This window comes from Morone saxatilis, unplaced genomic scaffold (genome assembly GCF_004916995.1).
Source record: "Morone saxatilis isolate NCDOM2014 unplaced genomic scaffold, NCSU_SB_2.0 Contig21, whole genome shotgun sequence".
Classification (NCBI taxonomy): domain Eukaryota; kingdom Metazoa; phylum Chordata; class Actinopteri; family Moronidae; genus Morone; species Morone saxatilis.
Window position 1 is genome coordinate 19,447,100 of NW_023339774.1, and position 6,186 is coordinate 19,453,285.

General features: G+C 38.9%; 1 protein-coding gene across 6 annotated transcripts in view; it reads right to left on the reverse strand.

Moving 5' to 3' along the window:
- zmp:0000000846 (tenascin) overlaps positions 1–3,297 on the reverse strand; it is a 32,341-nt gene extending 29,044 nt beyond the window's left edge. For 2 of the 6 annotated variants that reach the window (XM_035667597.1, XM_035667598.1), the window contains exon 1: positions 2,919–3,294. The gene's annotated coding sequence lies outside the window, so the exon portion shown is untranslated. Of the gene's footprint in view, positions 1–2,918 lie in introns of all 6 variants that reach the window. The other 4 variants (XM_035667595.1, XM_035667596.1, XM_035667599.1 and 1 more) reach the window with 4 other exon arrangements.
- Positions 3,298–6,186: the final 2,889 nt, after the last annotated feature.

Here is a 6,186-nt window from a genome sequence, read left to right on the forward strand (position 1 = left end):
GTGCTTCAACAAAGTATTAGTTTAAGGGTGTGCACACTTATGCAACCAGGTTATTGTAAGTTTTTTATTTTTTATGAGTCTAATAGTGCTTACAGTAAAAAGAATACATCATTCACAGCAGACCAGGGGTTGACCAAGGACATCTCATTTGACTACAGGACATGGGAAGACAATTTGGAGAGAAAATTGAAATAAATATAACCTGTTCACTAAGCTATAATCCAGAATTGCTGTAGCTTTAGTATTCTTCCCCCATGCTGGCAGCGAGAAAGGAACTTTCCCGCGTGGAAAAGAGAAACTGGGAATGTTGGCCCCGGACTGACGACATCTGTTTTGCCGAGTCAAAGAAAAAAAACGTTTAAAAAAAAAAAAATGCACTGAGGAACTTGTCCTGTGGCTCAATTACCCCACCCTTCAGTAAAACTGAAAGTGCCACTGCATGCATTATTTAAAGTTTAATTCCTCTCTGACCAGCTCCATCTGAAGGACTCTTTTTCAGGCTTCTGACAGACAGCGTTGTCTTCGTTCCACACGCTGATTTAAACCACTCGCATCCATGAGAACAATACAAGCAGCATGTCTGGACTCTGGTCAGCAGTGAATATTAATCCAGTGCATCTGCTTATTTGTTTGTCTGTGATATTTTAGCACTTTTATTTGCCATGCATGGCAAAGTTGGATTCTCACAGCATCTGGAAGAACAGCTGGAAATCCTCTCAAGAAAGTTAATTGGACTAGTTACTGTAGCCGATACAATAACAGAAATTGCAAACACCTCATTAACAGATTACAAATTTCCTCACTGGGCACAGATATCCTGAAGTAGTCCTTCAAGAATAATAAACTTGAGCTTTATGTGTCCCCAGCTGAGCCTGAACGGGATGCACATTTCAATTTCAGTTTGCATCCATGAGGTCTTTCCTCAATCAAGGAGAAAAAGAAAAGCTTTAACATTTGTAATAAGAGACTTTTCTTTTTAGCAAACATTTGCTGGCTACAGATTATCAGGTGTGACGATTTGCTGCCTTTTTAGTCATATTTGTTAGTAAACTGAATATCTTTGGAGATCTCTGGAGCAATCGGAATATGTCACATTGCCACTTTCTGTATTCTTTCACGTTTTATTGACAATACGATCAATTAAAAGAGTTTTAGTGTAAACAAACATGTTTACATTCAGTGTTACTCACCAAAAGACACTGTGCGTATCCTTGAGGTTTAACACACGTGTCAAGGGAATTTCCTTCTTTGTCAAACATTTGCAAAGCTGAATTTTAAGTATTTTAAATCAGCTATTGTTTACATCTATGTATACTAACTTTCAGCTGCAGCTTTCTTCCCTGCCTTTGTTGGCATATTGTAGCATATCTGGGAGAATTACAATTAAAGAAAACTAAACTAGAAACCGAAAGACAAACCAAAGTATTGGACATTTTGCAGCTTTAGTTTCTTTATTCTTTATCAGCATTTAATGCTTACAGAAGATATCCCTCCTGTGGTTAATAAGAGCAGATCTGAATTGGCTGTTTCTGTAAGTAGTATTATTTTTAGCTATCTGTGCACAGTCCCTGTCATAACAAACACACCTGATTCTAGATATACTGCCAGATTTACAATACTAAAAGCACACTGACACAGCTAGGGCTGGCATCTGCACAGAACCTGTAGTTATATAATCATATATAATATTCTGTTAACTATATAACTAACTAAAGAGAGATGGGTGTCACCATGCCACACCTCTGTTTCTCAACTGACCCCTGGAAATTGGGACACTGAAAAAGTCTAAAACATTTTAAATAAAAAGGCAGAGGTGTGTGATGCTGAGTTATGATCAACCTCTGGCTCTTTGTGCAGAGGTCACACAGAGGGAAAAGGTGTAGGACAAGCCCTGGGGGGAGTTCCAGCTACTAAACCAGCTGTCCCTCTGACAGAAGTTTGTTCACAGAGACACCTTTCGCACTGCACAGACACATCCCAGGACACCCAGCACATAGCAGAGGGAAGCTGTAAAACATCCCGGCCTGAATAGCTGTGGATAGGACATGACGTGCATTTAGATACAAGTTGAAGAACTGCGCGCTGTGGGATAAAACAAAAAGCTTGGAGTAATCTTGACAGTACATCAGAGGAGCTGAACGATTATAATCTCCTTCAGCTGAAATATTCCTTTCTGAGCAGAACTTAAAACCACATTAAGCCAGACTTAGATTTCAATTAAGCAGAGCTAATGGGATGAATGGATGAAGTATTTTTTCTCCTTGCACACTCTTCTTGGCAAATCCTGCCACCCACTTTTCCCATAATTTAATCTCCATGATGGAAAAATGACACAATGAAAACTGAATTGCATTGCCCAAGGTAATGTGATGAATCATCAAGCTGCAGAACCTCCACCAGACAAGAGGTATACTCACACAAACACACATTTCTTTGCCCCATGCACAAACACACACACACAGATGGACAGTTTTTATTTTTAGAGTATTGATCTACAACCTCACAAAATTTTAAGAGAATCTTTTTGGCATGAAAAGTGCTGGCTGCAGGCCCTTCTACTAAAGACGATCAAAGCTGTGGATAACTCTTCCACATGTTCACTCCCACAGCAGTCAGTCATCACCTCTGATCCTGCATTGGCTGCTATGTGTGTCTGACTAAGGAAGAAGTTGCAGTATAAACCAAGAATGTACTTCCAATAAACTATAATCGATGCCTGCTGGTGTTGTGGTAACCTGCGCTAGACAGACATTTAAAAAAAAAAAAAAACTAATGATGTGTGCAACTACGACTGTATATGTCTCTATTTTAAACACCATTTAATTGTATTTTTAATGGAATTCAACTCAAAGAGCAGGAACAAATGAATGAAAAGTCAAGAAAAGGATATTTCTAATAAGGTAAATATATCTTCTTACCTGTACCAGTGCAGAAGCCTGTGCAGGTAAGATGAGCCGCTCCTCCGAGTCTTCACACCTTCATTGAAGCCAAGAAAACGATGCTTTGCTCTATTGTGTCACTGCTCTGTCTTGCAGCCTCTCCAGCAAGGTGGCAGCTCTGTCAGTCCTCCCTCAGCCAGCTCCTTATCTTTCCCCACCGTTCACAGCTCAGGCTGAGGTTCAGCTCCTTCACTGACAGAGAGAGAGAGAGCGAGTCAAAAAGAGAGAGAGGGAGGGAGAGGGAGAGAGAGAGAGAGTGAGTGGGAGTAAATGTCTTTTAAAGTGTGAGGAGTGTTTAGGTCAGACTCCCATTGCTTAAACTCCAACCCTTAAATAGCCGTCATTCTCCCTCCCTCCACAGCCCTTCTTCCCTCCCTCTACTGTAACTAATGGATGCAGAGCTGGGCTGCTGCCTTTAAATGAGATGCCAGTGTTACTCGCAGTCATGACAGAGCGAGCAGCGCTTGTGGTTGTGCAGGAAAATTAGAGGGGAAAGCCCGGGAATGAGAGGAAAGTGAAGTCAGACAGCAGACAGACGTTTCCCTTCAACCATATTAACTTTGCAATAATGATTTAGGATTTTCTCCTGGACCATTAACGCTGCAGAAACGAGGCATAGTCCTTCTTTAATTTACTAAAAATGTTATGTCATATTTGAGAAAACTCCCACTCAATCACCCATCAACACTACTCCTTATTTCCATACTTCACACTAATCCCTCAGTTGTTAAAGACTCACAGTGTGAATCCTTCTCCAGCTCCAACTGATGGATGTACAGCAGCTGAAGCCACATTTTACTATACATGCAACCACTCTTAATTAAATAAACCTGTGGTACATTGCTTGATTGAATAGTTCCAGTAATTATCCAGTAGGTGATAATGAATAAAAAGTGACAGGTAAAAGTGGATGTGAATTTCCAGTTCCTGTAGGAAACATTTCCTGCTCAGACACAGTTATATGTTGCACAGACACGGTTACATTCTACATTTAACAGATGGGATGAGCAGGAAACTGCAAATTCTTAACAAATTCTCAACTGTTGCATCCAGCCATCTTGGATTAAAATGAAAGCAAACTGCAAGGGAATATGGGATATCAGTTTTAGTCTGACCCAAACTTTAATGTACAACTGCGAGACTACTTGAAGCTCAGAAGGGGAAGCGGGCAACATGTCACCATACGGGCGCCACACAGTTTAATCTTCATATTAGATTAGGATAAGCTTTAGTCTTTAAAGTGAGTCTGTGAGACTGGTTAAGACGTTCATAACATGCTGGTTTACAGTTGGTTGTGAATACAAAGTGTAAAAGACCTCTTCATTAAGTAGCTTCATTCAGATTAGGCAACTAATGTTTATTTTCATTATCCATTAAGGTGCTTAACATTAATCAATAAATCATTGGTCTATATAATATCAGAAACTAGTCAAAAATTGCCCATTACAATGTTTTCAAATTGCTTTTTTCCCGATCAACAGTCCCAAACCCAAAGATAATCAGATTACTGCCGCATAAGATGAAGAAAAGACTGAACTGGGGATCTATTTTCTTGTGCTTGACAGTTGTGTTGCACATCAATTCGCTTTGGATTTAATAATTATTTAAGATCTAATTCAGATAAAACTGCTACCTGGTGACATCTGTAACATAAATTATTTTGCATTTATGAGCTCTCTAGGATTCCACAAAAATAGTTTAAACATTGTGTACCACCAAATGCACCACAGTAACCTCATACATTGTACATAGACGCTTCTTGCATACAATAACTATAAGACTAACAGAGGCTTTCTCTACAATGTGGTGTACAGAACAGCTGCAGAAACAAACAGATAAAAAAGACTACATAAATAGAAAGAAAATAAGCTTAAAAGGGGGCAATGACTGACAGACAGTTATTCTCTTGGTACGAGCTGTCAACTGCCGTTTCAGTTGTCATCTCAACTGTCACCATACTGATAGTTAGGACTGCAACTAGGGATTATTTTCATCTGCGATTATTCTGATGATTGTTTTCTGTATTATATTTGATTTGGTCATTTTTCTTACTCCAAACATTTACTGTCAAATAAGACAAAGAAAGAAAAATGTTTGGTGGGTTTGCTTGAAAAATGAAAAACAGTATTTATCAATGAATTGGTTAATTGTTTTTATCTCTATTAGATTTATAATCACTGATTTGCCATTTTTTCCAAATATCCAAACGCAATACTATTGTGGCTCTATAGAGAGCCTCAGTTTGTGAACAAAATGTTAAATGTTTATCCACAGATTCTGCATTTATAAATAAAAATACATAAAATTCCAATCTGAAATGTTAATTTTGGCCTTGTTTTTATAAACCGACAAGAAAGGAGGAGCATCAAAGCATCAAATTAATGGGCTAAAACATTAAATCCTGACTAATCCAACAGAACTAAGTAGGTTTGTCACTTTTCATTGCAGGATGGTCGGGTCAGGTAAACAAAGCCACAAGATACAAAGACAAACAAGTGTCCCTACTTCCAAGATAGATCCTGTCATGCAAACAGGAAATAAAGGCATGTCTGAAACAGAGTTCAAGTATGTGCTGAAGAGGGTCCATTTACAAGCCGGGGATAAACTCATAAAATCTGCCAACATTCATTTAATCACAGCTACTCTTGAGCTTCAGAAGACCCCGGGGATCTGGTCTGATGGAGAGCCCTAAAGAATGAGAAAATGTGTGTGGAACCAGGTCACACTGTGGCCCCCCTTTAATTTAAGACTCCACATGTGTTTCACATGTACTACACACTGCAATATAACACATGTGGCTCAGGCACAAACCGTAGAACATTTGCAAGCTTTTGCTTCTGTAAAAGTTATAAACAAAATGGCAGTTATGATTACAACAAGACAATCTGAAGAATGTTTGCCACCAATGAAACAAAAACACTTTAATTCACCACGCCTGCCACTTAACAAGACTCCAGAGTCTATAGCCACACGAGCAGCTCTGTGAGGTTGTACTAAATGCTAACATCAACAGGCTCACAATGACAATGCTAACATGCTGGTCTTCATAAATTATTATATACCATGTTCACCATCTTAGTTTAGTGTTTTAGCATGCTAACATGGACTAAGTTAGCACAAAACACAAAGTTGAGGCTGATGGGAATGCAATTTGTTTTGATGCTCATAAACCAAAATATAAGACCTGATGATGGTGGTGGATTCAAATGTAAGGGTTCAAGCTGATTACAATTCAGCTTGAATGTCT